This window comes from Paramisgurnus dabryanus, chromosome 14 (genome assembly GCF_030506205.2).
Source record: "Paramisgurnus dabryanus chromosome 14, PD_genome_1.1, whole genome shotgun sequence".
Classification (NCBI taxonomy): domain Eukaryota; kingdom Metazoa; phylum Chordata; class Actinopteri; order Cypriniformes; family Cobitidae; genus Paramisgurnus; species Paramisgurnus dabryanus.
In genome coordinates, this window is record NC_133350.1 from 27858413 (window position 1) to 27874908 (window position 16496).

The window sequence follows — 16496 nt, forward strand, 5'->3', positions numbered from 1 at the left end:
CGTCCTCGCAGAGAAAGACAGCACAGACTCCACGCCCAGTAAATACCACCAACCCCTCATGAACATGAGGTAAGATTCCTTCGTCTTTAATCTATTAACCTGTATTTTAAATCATGCACGACCGATTATCACATAGCATGCATGTATACTGATTGTAATGTGGAGAAATCCAACGGTTACGCTATATTGGTACTGATGAGAATATTTATGAGCGCGACGCAGATCATGGCTGCTCGCGCTTTCACGTTTCTTTTTTAACCTATAACGAGCACAAACAGGATTAATCAACCCTGCCTGGGACAAATTAATTACTATTTATTAAAAAAATCGGTCTCAATTCTGTATTCAAAGTATTACGGCCAAGGTCATTAAAACTGATCAGCATCATACTTCAGTACTGCGTTTTAATATAATTAGAAATCCAATAGTCGGGGTCATTTCGTGGTTCAGTTTATACAGCAGTAATAACGTTTAGGCATTTAAAGACTTTGATATGGAGAAGAAAGCTTTGGATCTTGAACAGAAGCTCAACTGCGTGTGTGTTTCGGCCTGGGTTGGTGTTCTTGCAGTAGCACAAAGAAAATGTGATTATTAAAGTTGCAGGTGATATAACAGTCTATACATTTTTGTGACTTTTTTAGACTTTGTTTAGGAAATCATCATCGTAAACTGGCTTTCAATTAGATATATTTTAATAATAGTGTAGTCATCATAATTTGAAATTATAATAAACCTAAGAGTAAATAATGAATATTTCTTTTTGAAAAAAAAGGTGCAAATGCTGTAACTGGGGCAATACCCTTTAAAAAGTACACAATTATAAAATATGTGTTAGTACCTTAAAGGTACATACTGTATTGGTACATCACGTCACAGGTTCATATCTGTAGCTGGTCGTTTATTAAGCGTACCGTCCAACTGCAGCTTTAGTAAATTTTTCTGAGAGTGTACATATAAATGTTTATTAAGCCAAATAACTAAAACCTACGCCATAAAACACTACGAGTCCAAAATTTTATATCATTTACTGTGCCCTGGACCACTAGTTCACCATCACAAAGGCTTTTCTTTGAAATATACTGATACTGTATGAATTACTTTAGCTTTCCACCAGCGTTAATTCATGCACTGTTTGTACAACAGAACCCAGTTTCACGGAGTTGCGTATAAATAGCACGAAGTGTGAAAATCGTGCAATACATACGCCAAATAGGAATTTGGCATATGTATTGCACGATTTTCACACTTCATGCTATTTATACGCATCTACGACCGAGTAGGTAGATCCCAATAGACAGTCCCGTGGACACTAAAGTCCCACAAACAGTTTACATAATGTTGTGTATGAAACATTATAGAAAGTGAAAGCTGTTACGTTTGAGTGTGTATAAGTGAGTACTACATATTCAGACACAATATGATGGTGCACTTTTGGACCAGTATTAAAAGCTTGTCTTATTGAGGTCTGTGTAAAATATTATAATAAGTGTTTTACTGACCCCCCCAAAATATAAGATTTAATTTAGGGTGCTTAGTTCATGAGAAATATTTCTAATCTAAATGTTACATTCATTATTACAATAAGCCAGTTTAATACATTTGTTTCATAGGGTTTGTTGTGTTCAGATGTTTGAAAGAAAACCTGTTTTATTTCTTATTTGTGACCCTGTCTGTGAAATCCAGATTGAGATTTGGAGCATCAAAGTTTGATTTCATATTGAATTCAATCTTTGACATGACCTAACTCATAAATAAAGATATCAAAGTTATATTTTCACATAATGATTTCATGTAGAAAACCCACTTTAACTGGGTTTTCACAGACTGGGTCACATTTCCATTTATTATTGGGTTTTTTTCTGTACCGTTCTGTGTAATATCAGCCTGTTTGTCCTCAGAATTGTGATATGTATGATGTCCTAATTGCATTTAAAGAAGGTGCAGTCATGTTGTGCTCAGAGTAGATTGAAATGTCCCATGAGAGAAGATATCCTTCTGTTTAAAGATATGTGAGAACTCAGCTTCTGAGCTAAAACTTGTGTCATGTGTACTTCATAGTATGAGTTGAATTAGATCATAATACAGTATATGGATCTGTGCATGCAGATTTTCAGTGAGCAGTCTTATGTTGTAAGTGCTATAATATCAACAACAAAAAAAAGGTTATTGGCAAACTTAATGAAGGTTTCTGCAGTCAGTTGTCTGATAAAAGATGAGTCAGTTTTATTAGTATGCCCCTGGTCATCTGAATAATTCAGTGACCCTTATTTGATAAAAATACGTTGTCAGCTGGTTTGGTTTTGGTGCATCTGCATGAAGACTGCAATACTCAGAAAGGTCATCTGTATGAGAAAAGCATTGATTTTGTGCAAACAGTGACACCAGAATTTCTACACCTAAGCTAAACATTTGAAATATATTATTATCACTTTAAATTCCCCAATACATTTTGTCTTAATGTCTTTAATACAACAAATACAACCTTATTTATTAATTGAATTTTTTTTTTTAACATATCTCCATTTAAATGTACATTACACTCTTAGAAAGGATTTACGCATTTTAAGCTTTTATCACATTATGTGTCATTTTGTGTTGATTTTGTGTTAAATAAAACACATGTTGTGTTAAAAGTAACACAAAATGTGTTTTTTCAATAATAACACAATGCATTTAGTGTGTTGTCCCAGAATCAACACTAATGTGTTGTTTTTAACACATCCGTTCTAAGAGTGTATATCTCCTTTAAGTCACACATACGTGAGCTGCACAATGTGTCTTTCTTTATCCTCCGCTTGTCTGAATTCTCTGAATTTGTGGCCACCATTTTATTCAAACCGTTCAGAGTACAGTACTACTGTAAATCTGTTAATGCGATCTCTTAACCAAACACATGACCTGCTGGCTCCGATCCTGAATTCTCAGGCCTGCCTTCCTTTCGCAGGTGCTGTTTCCTTGGTAACCAGACGGTCTGGGATTGAATGGTTGTTGGGAGATAGATGTGATCTGGGAGGGGGGGGCAGGGTAAGCATCCTCCATCTTCTTTGTTCTCAATCCTGCTGCTTGTGGCCTACTTTAGCCCCATGTATAATAATAGATAAAGTATCTATTGATTTCTAAAATTAAATAAATCATTGCTTTTAGCTCAGTAAAGGTTCAGTAAATAAATCGTTAGATTGCTATCTTGTTGATATATATTGTTTCTCTTTCTTAGATAGTCTTAATGAACAGAGCTTGAAAGTGGCTTCGTGCCCTTTACAATAATGTCTAATATAAATATATAGTTAAATATAATAAATAATATAAAATATTTTTTTAGATTAAATTAAATTAGATTATGGTGATGGCTGGTTTGTCTGCTGTCGTGTGTCCATGACTAAATAGCCTCAGGCTTTATATCACAAAGAGTCGCAGACATTTCTGACAACATCACTGATGTTTGGTGTCTGATGCAGCACATATTGATCTCAATGTAATTGTTATTAAAATTTGTATTTTTTTTACAAACGTTTATAACAAAACAATCAATCATGTGACTGAACCATGTCCTATCTGTAATAGTTTAATGTTATTATTTTATCTTATGTAAGCAATAGGGGTGTGACGAGATCTCGTGCGACGAGATCTCGCAAGATTAAATGTGTTTCGCAAAGTTAAATGTGTCTCGCGAGATTTGTTGTGGAGGTGCTGACTGTTTCTCAAATAAAAGACTGCTTCCTTCGGAGGTCGCATTTTTAAACTGCATTTACTTCATCACTGTCTTATTAGAGACTATTAACAATTATAAAGTTTAGTAATTATTTAGTTAATCGCAAATTGTTGTAATATGCTCATGACTTGCGAATGTAATGCTCAGTTAATGATCTGAAATAAACCTTGATGACGTATGCAGCCTGCATATGTGACCTCCGGAGGATGCAGCTTTCTGTTTGACCCTTTTACAGTGCATGCATTATATTTGTCTTTTACTGCATTTGCTTTTTTGTTTGGGCTTTCAATAATGTTCATTTGGGAACTCGTGTGAAGTCTGAGACACGTTGTGTTTGTCTGTTGATCAGTGTCAGATGTGAAGTCTCAGCAGATTAAACCTTCACACAGAGTTTACATGATTTAATGTCTGCATGTTCTTGCTCAAAAAAAGGCCAGTGTCTGTATTATTTCTAGTGTAAAGAAATGGACATATATTAAATAATAATATGGGTTTAAACATTGTTTGGCTAAAAATAAGCGTTTCTCTCTGTCTAAAGTGAAAGTGAAAGTGAAGATAGCGTCCGCGAGACGAGTCCACAATCGCCCCCTTCAGGCATTTACTATAATACATACATAATGCTTTTTATTTATAGGGCACAAATGTAATGTGTTTGTTAATGTTGTTTAATGTAACTTGGTTTTAATACTTTATTTGAACCAATTATTATTGCATCTTCGTTATTATGTAATTTTAAATGCTACTGCTCACTTGGGTCTATTTTATTACCCCAAAATAACAAATTACTTCATTATCAGTTAGCAAAATAATTGTTAGGGCCAGTCCTTGATTGGTTAAAACATTTTAAAATAATGTGATTTCAGTTTCTCATTCTTTTATTTTATCATTGAGGGTTTCTAAAAAAGTGTAAAAATATCGTCTCGTCTCGTTCTTGTGAACCCAATCTCGTGTTTCGTCTCGTCTCGTGGATTAAGTGTCTCGTCACACCCCTAGTAAGCAATGAGATACAGGATGGTATGCCGAATCATGTAATATGCGAAGCAGAGAGCCAATCCCTTCAGTCTTGACTTATTCATGATACAGCACTAGCCTCGAATACCTTATTGCTCTTAGAAAACCACACATCAAGCGGTTATCCAAAGCGACTTAAAAGATTAGGAAAAAATAAAATGAAACAATAAAGTAAACAATAAAAAAACAAATAAAATATCATCACTGATATCACTGGCCTCCCCTTGTAAATAGCGCACTAACTCTTGAGTCATTTGCTGGCCATTTGCGTTCACACGAACTTGAAGATATCTCGCTGATCAAGACTTTCATAGTTTGTGATGTGCACCCCATTGCGGGTTAGAGGTGTGCATTGGCACTGCCCTCACAATTCAATTCAATTACGATTCACCAGGTAACGATTCAATTCAATTCGATTCTACGATGCATTGCGATGCATCAGAATTCTACTGTACACAACAAGGCAAATTTTTAATAAGTCAAGTAGTAAACTCAAGTGCAACTATTCTCAACAAAAACGAAAGCTGACCAGGGCTCGCAAAATTTTAAAATCCCTGGTAGCCCTTCGGGCAGACACTCTTTTGGTAGCCCGAAATGAATATAAGTAGCCAGAATAAAAAAATACACTGTTTAATGTAGAATATTGATAAATCATGGATTTCCATGTAAGCCAAATATTCCTGCCCATCCCAGCTAACAATTTGGTTCCCAAGACGTTCCCCTATTTTCCAAGGTTTTTGGTGAGCCAGGAATGTTTTCTTTAAGAAAATAAACATTCCCCTAATTAAATTGTTATATTACTGAAATATTATATGAATGTATTATAACACAGGTTATTTTTTATAAAAAATACCTCAACACATCACACATTGTATTTAGATAACATGGTTTTTTATCAAATATATAAACAACCAGTGACTTTAACACAATATAAAAGACTTAAAGCAGATATTTATTAAAAAGGAATAAACATAATTCCCTTTATGTTCCCCTAATGTTAGACTCTGAGGTAAAACGAAATGACAAACACACATTCTATTCGCTTTAGGTAAACATATCTTACCACTGCTGTTTAGTCACCTATCAGCTTGTAACATCATACTCTCAATAGCCTAGATGTAAATCACTCAAACATATTTTCCTTCTCACATATTTAAGTTACTAACTGAAGAAAGAAAAAAAATACGATAAAACAATGTTAGTCTATGAGGTAAAAATGAAATGACGTTATTTTATTAAATGACTTGAGTTTGCGTAAGGTGCTCGTGAAGAACCTAGCCGGTAGAAGCGCGTGCAGAGGGTCGCACGCATATATCAGACGTGCACATTAGAGGATGAGTTTATTTATGCTTTCACTTCATTTCCTGACAGTTTCACTTGGTACGTGAGGATAATGACTGACAAAAGGACATCGAAATACATACACTATAATTACCTAACTAAAGTCTTGTTTCCCATTAACTTCATAGAATCCGAAATGTGCCCATATGTCCACTTTCCATGGAAAAGGGTGCGTTTTTATTTACCCGTCTATCACTGTCATCTCCAGAAAATAAACAGTGACATAATCGATTATGGCATTTGCTGCTTCGATGCTGAATCGTGCATGTGCGCATTGCGATGCATTGCCGAATCGATTATTGTTGACACCCCTATTGCGGGTCACACTACACCACCTGAGGTTATGACAACCTTCACATGAGAGCGCATACCTGGCTATCAACCCTCCCTTTTTCCCGGGATTCTCCCGAATTTTACCATTCTATCCCACCATCATCCGTTTTTTGATGTTTTGCCGGAGGATGACGAGCCGCACACATTAAAGCGCACACCTATGCCCACATACAAAACCTTGCACGTTTAGATCCCACTAAACACTGGACGGAGGATAGACATGCAGATCATGTCTATATTGAGTCTGTCAGTCCATGACCAATTCTGGACATCTATTCGACGTCCAAACTAGGTCCACATATTACGGGTCAACGTTTGACTTTTGAACTGGGTAAATTTTTTGGACGTCAATTGGACGTCTATGACTGGCCTATATGTATATATTACATAACGTGTTCGTGACTTGCAGTGGATGGGTAAAAATACATGTCATGTTTCTTTCACTTTATACGCTTTTACACAGATGTCCCACAGACGTGAAAATTAGACGGGCAGAAGACATAAAAAAGACGTCACCTGGCGTTACAAAACAACCCCTTTGATGGAGCAAATTTGGACATCCAAAAATGAAATAAAAAAGACGTCACTCCGACATCACATTGCGCAGTGCAGACTGATGCGTGTGGTTGCTAGGGGTGTGCATTTTATTTTTATAACTTTGCGTGTATGGAACACTGATGTTTGTATTAGGGAAGGTGTTAAGGAATGCAGTGTCTGCGACCTATGTGTACTGTATAAGGAAGATGCAAAAGAGAGACATACAAACAATTATACAAGGTATATACGGCAAAAAATGACTTTCTTAATTTGTTTTTTTTTTGTCTTGTTTTCCATACAAACATCTAAAAATATTTTAAATCAAGATGTATTGTCATGTGCAAAGTGACCTAAGAAAATATGTTTAGTTTTTAGACTAAAATATCAAAGTTAAGTGGATTTGTGATTAAAACAAGCAAAAAGCTATTAAATAAAGCAATGTAATAAGAAAATATTTCTTGAATTGTTTAATAAAAGGGAACTTATTTAAAAAAAAATCTTTTAAAGCACAAATTTACTTAAATTTGATATTTTTATCTAAAAACTAGACTTATTTTCTTGCACATCATTGTGCACATCAAGAAAGTGTCTTAATTTAAGACTTTTTAGATATTTGTACTGAAAACAAGACAAAAATACTAAGAAAGTCATTTTTGCATCGAGAGGAGCTGTTAGGGTTCGGGAATTTTCCCTTATTTTCAAATCCCAATGTTGACCGGTATGGAGAGCGGGTAAATGATAACAAAATTTTCATTTTGGGTGAACTATCCTTTTAAGCTTTGTTAGATGTGTAGTGTTGGGCGGTGTGTAATGTTAGTCAGTGTTCTCAGTTTATTCCACTGAAAATTTATTGACACGTTCATTATTAAATTCCCAAAATTGTCCTCGTACACAGTCTAAAATGAAAACAAAACTCTATCCCTCTTGAATAATGTCTGCCAGTTTGTTCCAGTTGTTTTTTGATGTTTCCTGACATCTTTACTATATTTAAAGATTGTGCATTATGAGTCAGAGCATACTGTGGGGTTATAGATGATCTAATTTTTGTGTGTGCATGCGTGTGCGGCTATGTAGATTTTTGTGCTGTATGAGTCACTGGAGTAACTTACAGACTAACAGCATTTGCAATGTTTCTGCTGTTCCCTAATTTGCAAAACTCCCTCAGTGAATTGGGTGCTAAACTATGCAGGCAACCAATGTACGTAAATAAACAACACAATCAATGGGTGCTATTCATTGTGAGTCATTAGTCCTCTGTGTGTATCTGTCCTCTGTCAGTAACACAGTCTCACCCCATGTCATCAATATTTGACGACACTTGACCATTCGTCATATGTTGACGCGGAGGGTATACCTTTCGCGTCATTTTTTGACGAACTGGGGACTTCAATACTATTACGTCCGTTGCATTCTCTTTCCTATTTTCTTACCATTTCCGCGTCGGTTTAGGGTTAGATTTACATAATGACATCCCTACCCAAACCTAACTCTAACCCCAACGCCAGGTGACAACTGTTTCATTTCGCGTACCTAACTCTAACCCCAACGCCAGGTGACAACTGTTTAATTTCGCGTAGACTGTTTAATTTTGCGTAATCTAACCCTAAACCGACGCGAAAATGGTAAGAAAATAGGAAAGAGAATGCAACGGACGTAATAGTATTGAAGTCCCCAGTTCGTCAAAAAATGACGCGAAAGGTATACCCTTCGCGTCAACATATGACGAATGGTCAAGTGTCGTCAAATATTGACGACATGGGGTGACGCTGGAAAGCTCAGTTTCCTACGTAGCCCGGGGGAGATGTGCCGTACAGCCAGAAACCTGAACGTCAGATCGTACAGTGACACATAACGTACATCAGACATCACTTCTTTTCCCGTCCGTCAGTGTAAAGTCAGATGCTGTGATTTTTAGCTCTCTCCCTCCTGAAGCAGAACAGGGATATAGGGAGTTTCCATGGCAACCGTCTAGAACCGCTGCAGCGCATTGGCAGCTCACTAACCCTCTCTCGGTTATTGTCCTCGAGGGACTGATCTTTGAACAGATTACCCAGCATTCACTGCGACGCATAAAACGCAGCAACGTGGAAAACTCACAAAGCAGTTTTCCTTTAATATAAGACACCTCCAGCAGCCAATTAGAATTCAGCATCATCTAAAGTCCCTGCGTGGTGCCCAACTGGTCATGTATTGAGCCTATTAGATGGGGAACAAAACTAGCCAGATGAAAAGATGAACCAGCTGAGCTTGAATCCCTGTGGACGGGCACACATGCTTTATCATCAAACATTTCTCTATCCTTAAGCTCTCCACCCCCTATTTTTCTTTCATGGTGACTTACCATTGACTTTTGATTTTTTTATACAGAGCTAATGATATTTTGGACTTCTCCCCTTCCTCCTATCATTAACATATTTTTTTGATTTATATAAAGACATTATTTAGTATGTTTTTGAGACATTTTTCTTGATTAATTAGTAGATACTGTAGTTAATAGCTGTTAACACTCTACAATAACACTGTATTTGCTAACAGTAGTAAATAAATAAGCTACTAAACACTATAGTTTTTCAGCATTTATTATATAATTAAACCAAATAAAAACTTATTATAAGTGTTGCGAAATAATTTATGTTCTACAAAATGGGTTTTTTTTTTTTGGCTAATTTATGAACTGATGTGTCCTCGTAAACTACGTATCTGACTCCACAGTCCACTGCTCTGTCCCTCTGTTGCCATCTGATTGGTTTTCTACATTGATCTGCAAGTCTGAATTTGAATGGATTGATTTTAGGGTCATGCACGATCTTTACATAATCCAGTCTGTCCTCAGATGGATCTCGGTTGAGCATAAAAGTGTTCTAGAGAGATCTGGCTGAACGTGTTAATGTAGTTTAACACTGAGATTGGTTGGGTCTGGAAAACACAGCAGCCTGTTTGTGAGTAAATCTTTATTTGACTAATAGAGGGCTATTAGAAGAGAATTACAGAGACTTCATTTAGGAAATTAGAGGATAGTCCTGATTGTTGTGAATGTCTTGGTATTTTGGATCTGTGCTGGCATCTCCATTAAGAAAATGATCAAACCAATATGTTTATTTTAATTGAGTAAATAGTCATGTTATGTTATATCAGGGAGCCAATTTAAGCACGCACACCTTTATTTAATCTGCAATGCTGTGTTTCCCCTTGGTTTTCAGACTACAACAGGGTCAGGGTCTTTAGTTTCAAGGGTTGAAAAACTCGGGAGTAGTGTGGATGCCAGACATAACCGTAACAACCCATATGGAAAAAATATATATATTCAAATTTAAATATTTTTCAAAATATGCAAAAAAATGGCAAAAAATATATATGCTGGAATATGTTTAAAAGCATTTACATTCACATGACAATATTAATATATAATAATTTGATATTTTATATATACGTATACATTTTATACTTATACTTTATACATTTTATACAAACTTATATATTTTGGCCAGGAAAAATATATATTTTGCCGTATGGGTTGTAAAATTAGAAATGTAATTGTTGCCCCTGAAATACATTTTGAAATATATTCTCCTATATGAAGGTTTTCAAATTCAAAAATATATTTATTTAAGCTTAACTTACTACAAAATGTATTTAGTATATATTTATAAAAAAATTTTGGCCAGAGAAATTTATTTTATGCTGTATGGGAAAAGCAATGCGTTTTAAAACAAAAACTCGCTAATGTAAATGTAGCGTTAGCTTGTGTTAACCTGTGTTGGGCTGCAATAGAGTGTAGTAAACTGTGCTGGCCCATGTGAGATGTGTTAAGATGCATTAGGGTGTGTTACAGTGTATAAACTGTGCTGGCCCATGTGAGATGTGTTCAGATGCATTAGGGTGTGTTACACTGTATAAACTGTGCTGGCCCATTTGAGATGTGTTAAGATGTTACACTGTGTAAACTGTGCTGGCCCATGTGAGATGTGTTAAGATGCTTTAGGGTGTTAAACTGTGTAAACTGTGCTGGCCCATGTGAGATGTGTTAAGATGCGTTAGGGTGTTACACTGTGTAAACTATGCTGGCCCATGTGAGATGTGATAAGATGTGTTACACTGTGTAAACTGTGCTGGCCCATGTAAGATGTGTTAAGATGTGTTAGGGTGTAAAACTGTGTAAACTGTGCTGGCCCATGTGAGATGTGTTAAGATGCTTTAGGGTGTTAAACTGTGTAAACTGTGCTGGCCCATGTGAGATGTGTTAAGATGCGTTAGGGTGTTACACTGTGTAAACTATGCTGGCCCATGTGAGATGTGATAAGATGTGTTACACTGTGTAAACTGTGCTGGCCCATGTAAGATGTGTTAAGATGTGTTAGGGTGTAAAACTGTGTAAACTGTGCTGGCCCATGTGAGATGTGTTAAGATGCTTTAGGGTGTTAAACTGTGTAAACTGAGCTGGCCCATGTAAGATGTGTTAAGATGCTTTAGGGTGTTACACTGTATAAACTGTGCTGGCCCATTTGAGATGTGTTAAGGTGTGTTACACTGTGTAAACTGTGCTGGCCCATGTGAGATGTGATAAGATGCTTTAGGGTGTTAAACTGTGTAAACTGTGCTGGCCCATATGAGATGTATTAAGATGCTTTAGGGTGTTACACTGTATAAACTGTGCCTGCCCATGTGAGATGTGTTAAGATGCGTTTGGGTGTTACACTGTGCAAACTGTGCTGGCCCATGTGAGATGTGATAAGATGTGTTACACTGTGTAAACTGTGCTGGCTCATGTAAGATGTGTTAAGATGCTTTAGGGTGTGAAACTGTATAAACTGTGCTTGATCCATGTGAGATGTGTTAAGATGCGTTAGGGTGTTACACTGTGTAAACTGTGCTGGCCCATGTGAGATGTGTTAAGATGCATTTGGGGTTGTTAAACTGTGTAAACTGTGCTGGCCATGTGAGATGTGTTAAAAAGCGTTAGGGTGTGTTACACTGTATAAACTGTGCTTGATCCATGTGAGATGTGTTAAGATGCGTTAGGGTGTTACACTGTGTAAACTGTGCTGGCCCATGTGAGATGTTAAGATGCGTTAGGGTGTTACACTGTTTAGACTGTGCTGGCCCATTTGAGATGTTTTAAGATGTGTTAGGGTGTTACACTGAGGGTCTTACACTGTGTAAACTGTGCTGGCCCATGTGAGATATGTTAAAATGCGTTATGGTGTGTTACACTGTATAAACTGTGCTGGCCCATGAGATGTTAAGATGCGTTAGGGTGTGTTAAACTGTGTAAACTGTGCTGGCCCATGTGAGATGTGTTAAGATGCGTTAGGGTGTGTTACACTGTATAAACTGTGCTGGCCCATGTTAGATATGTTGAGATGCATTAGGGTGTGTTTCACTGTATAAACTGCGCTGGCCCATGTGAGATGTGTTGTAAGATGCATTAGGGTGTTACACTGTATAAACTGTGCTGGCCCATGTGAGATATGTTAAAATGCGTTAGAGTGTTACACTGTATAAACTGTGCCTGCCCATGTGAGATGTGTTAAGATGTGTTTGGGTGTTACACTGTGCAAACTGTGCTGGCCCATGTGAGATGTGATAAGATGTGTTACACTGTGTAAACTGTGCTGGCTCATGTAAGATGTGTTAAGATGCTTTAGGGTGTGAAACTGTATAAACTGTGCTTGATCCATGTGAGATGTGTTAAGATGCGTTAGGGTGTTACACTGTGTAAACTGTGCTGGCCCATGTGAGATGTGTTAAGATGCATTTGGGGTTGTTAAACTGTGTAAACTGTGCTGGCCATGTGAGATGTGTTAAAAAGCGTTAGGGTGTGTTACACTGTATAAACTGTGCTTGATCCATGTGAGATGTGTTAAGATGCGTTAGGGTGTTACACTGTGTAAACTGTGCTGGCCCATGTGAGATGTTAAGATGCGTTAGGGTGTTACACTGTTTAGACTGTGCTGGCCCATTTGAGATGTTTTAAGATGTGTTAGGGTGTTACACTGAGGGTCTTACACTGTGTAAACTGTGCTGGCCCATGTGAGATATGTTAAAATGCGTTATGGTGTGTTACACTGTATAAACTGTGCTGGCCCATGAGATGTTAAGATGCGTTAGGGTGTGTTAAACTGTGTAAACTGTGCTGGCCCATGTGAGATGTGTTAAGATGCGTTAGGGTGTGTTACACTGTATAAACTGTGCTGGCCCATGTTAGATATGTTGAGATGCATTAGGGTGTGTTTCACTGTATAAACTGCGCTGGCCCATGTGAGATGTGTTGTAAGATGCATTAGGGTGTTACACTGTATAAACTGTGCTGGCCCATGTGAGATATGTTAAAATGCGTTAGAGTGTTACACTGTATAAACTGTGCCTGCCCATGTGAGATGTGTTAAGATGCGTTTGGGTGTTACACTGTGCAAACTGTGCTGGCCCATGTGAGATGTGATAAGATGTGTTACACTGTGTAAACTGTGCTGGCTCATGTAAGATGTGTTAAGATGCTTTAGGGTGTGAAACTGTATAAACTGTGCTTGATCCATGTGAGATGTGTTAAGATGCGTTAGGGTGTTACACTGTGTAAACTGTGCTGGCCCATGTGAGATGTGTTAAGATGCATTTGGGGTTGTTAAACTGTGTAAACTGTGCTGGCCATGTGAGATGTGTTAAAAAGCGTTAGGGTGTGTTACACTGTATAAACTGTGCTTGATCCATGTGAGATGTGTTAAGATGCGTTAGGGTGTTACACTGTGTAAACTGTGCTGGCCCATGTGAGATGTTAAGATGCGTTAGGGTGTTACACTGTTTAGACTGTGCTGGCCCATTTGAGATGTTTTAAGATGTGTTAGGGTGTTACACTGAGGGTCTTACACTGTGTAAACTGTGCTGGCCCATGTGAGATATGTTAAAATGCGTTATGGTGTGTTACACTGTATAAACTGTGCTGGCCCATGAAATGTTATGATGCGTTAGGGTGTGTTAAACTGTGTAAACTGTGCTGGCCCATGTGAGATGTGTTAAGATGCGTTAGGGTGTGTTACACTGTATAAACTGTGCTGGCCCATGTTAGATATGTTGAGATGCATTAGGGTGTGTTACAATGTATAAACTGCGCTGGCCCATGTGAGATGTGCTGTAAGATGCATTAGGGTGTTAAACTGTATTATCTGTGCTGGTCCATGTGAGATATGTTAAGATGCATTAGGGCAGTGGTTCTCAACTCCAGTCCTCGGGACCCACTGCTCTGCACATTTTGGACGTCTCTCATATCTGACATACTCAGTTCAGTTCATGGAATCTATCCTAACGAGCTGATGATCTGAATCAGGTGTGTTAAATAAGGGAGACATGCACAATATGCAGAGCAGTGGGTCCCGAGGACTGGAGTTGAGAACCACTGCATAAGGGTGTTAAACTGTGTAAACTGTGCTGGCCCATGTGAGATAAGTTGAGATGCGTTAGGGTGTGTTAAACCGTGAAAACTGTGTGTTACACTGTGGAAACTGTACTGGTCCATGTGAGATGTGTTAAGATGCGTTAGGTTGTTAAACTGTGCTGGCCCATGTGAGATATGTTGGGATGCGTTAGGGTGCTACACTGTATAAACTGTGCTGGCCCATATGAGATGTATTAAGATGCATTAGGGTGTTACACTGTATTAACTGTGCTGGCCCATGTGAGATGTGTTAAGATTCGTTAGGGTGTTAAACTGTATAAACTGTGCTGGCCATGTGAGATATGTTGAGATGTGTTTGGGTGTGTTACACTGTACAAACTGTGCTGGTCCATGTGAGATGTGTTAAGATGTTACACTATATAAACTGTGCTGGCCATGTGAGATATGTTGAGATGTGTTAGGGTGTGCTAAACTTTGTAAACTGTGCTGGTCCATGTGAGATATTTTAAGATGTGTGAGGGTGTTAAACTGTATAAACTGTGCTGGCCATGTGAGATATGTTGAGATGTGTTAGGGTGTGTTAAACTGTGGAAACTGTGCTGGCCCATGTGAGATGTGTTAAGATGCTTTAGGGTGTTAAACTGTATAAACTGTGCTGGCCATGTGAGATATGTTGAGATGTGTTAGGGTCAGTGTTGGGAGTAACGCATTACAAAATATAATATATTACAGTAATATATTAGTTTTTGCAGTAACGCAGTAATATAACGCATATTACTAATAAAATTTTGGTAATATTTTACTCGTTACAGTCTTAGTAACGCGCACGTTACAACAATGCATTTCAAAAATAGACCGTGTTATTTTTATTTTTTTATTTTTGACCAATGCGCGCGACCAGCATCCACACAGGAAAAATCTGCGGGTAAAATAGGCTGCGTCCCAAACCGCATACTTCCATCCTATATAGTAGGCGAAAAGCACTACTTCTCGTACTCTTTGCCTACTATATAGAATGGAAGTAGGCGGTTTGGGACGCAGCGTATGGCCGTTTCCAGGTGCTGTATGCAGCATGTTCATTTTTACTTTAATTTTGTATTTAAAATGCGATTTGGACGCGGTGCGTGTTAAATATAGACGCGTTTCTTAAAGAGCCGAATCTGGGAAGTCCGCGGCCGTATAAGCATTGACTAAAGTGGTCGCAATCAGGTCCGGTAGCGTCGCACACGCATAATACTGCGAATGAGAGCACTAAGTAAAAGCAACAGAAAGTTTCTATCGGTCTCCCATGCTGCTTGAACCTCAGAAGTAAAGAGACTTTTAGAAATCTTGCCAGTAAAATCCATTTCACCACACCAGCAATGACAAGGTAAGCTAACGTTGCTATGGTTACAGTCCATATGCATAATAGATTGCTAGGCTATTCCTATGCTATCTACAGTTTTATTACAAACAGCAACCTAAACTACAACATAACATTAATGTAGACTTAAACATGGTTATTTAAATAGTACATTTAAACATCACTGGTTAAAGTTTTTACCAGCCTTTGTATGGGAACCTATATTCATTGTTTGGCAAAAAGCAGTGTTCCTCTGTTTGTCTATGTTTTATATGTTAGTCTACATGTAATCCTTATATTGTACTGAAATGAGCTGTTTTCCTTGAGGCCTGATCCTCCAATAGCACTTTTTGATAAGTTGTGTCAACCCAGTGCATGCCAGGTTTGTGCTGTGAATCTGAATCAAAAGTGAAGAATAGAAATGAAAAGAGGTTGCGTGTCTTGCCATGTTATTAGTCTATAGGTTGCATTATAGTGGGCTCTAGCTCTATTGTGTTTGGTATGTCTACCATCATTTACCAGACTTTTACCAGATCATTTGTCCATGTTTATGATTCTGACAGTGATTGTTACTGTATTTTGCCATAAGTCTTCACAGTGCCTATTCAAAGCTTGAGGGCCAACACATAACTTCTAGATTTATAAGCATCGATAAACTACATTTTAATATTTTATATGCCACGTCATACTTCTGTTATTTTGATGAAAGTAACTCAAAAGTAACGCAAAAGTAGTGTAACTCATTACAGTTCAGAGACAGTAATATTGTAATGTAACTAATTACTTTCAAATGACAGTAATTTGTAATATATAATGTATTACGCTTTGGAAGTAAC

General features: G+C 37.6%; 1 protein-coding gene across 1 annotated transcript in view; it reads left to right on the forward strand.

The window, feature by feature from the left end:
- The window catches only part of apc2 (APC regulator of WNT signaling pathway 2), a 56348-nt gene continuing 39852 nt past the window's right edge, over positions 1–16496 (forward strand). The window contains exon 1 of the mRNA XM_065241837.1: positions 1–69. The gene's annotated coding sequence lies outside the window, so the exon portion shown is untranslated. The remainder of the gene's footprint in view (positions 70–16496) is intronic.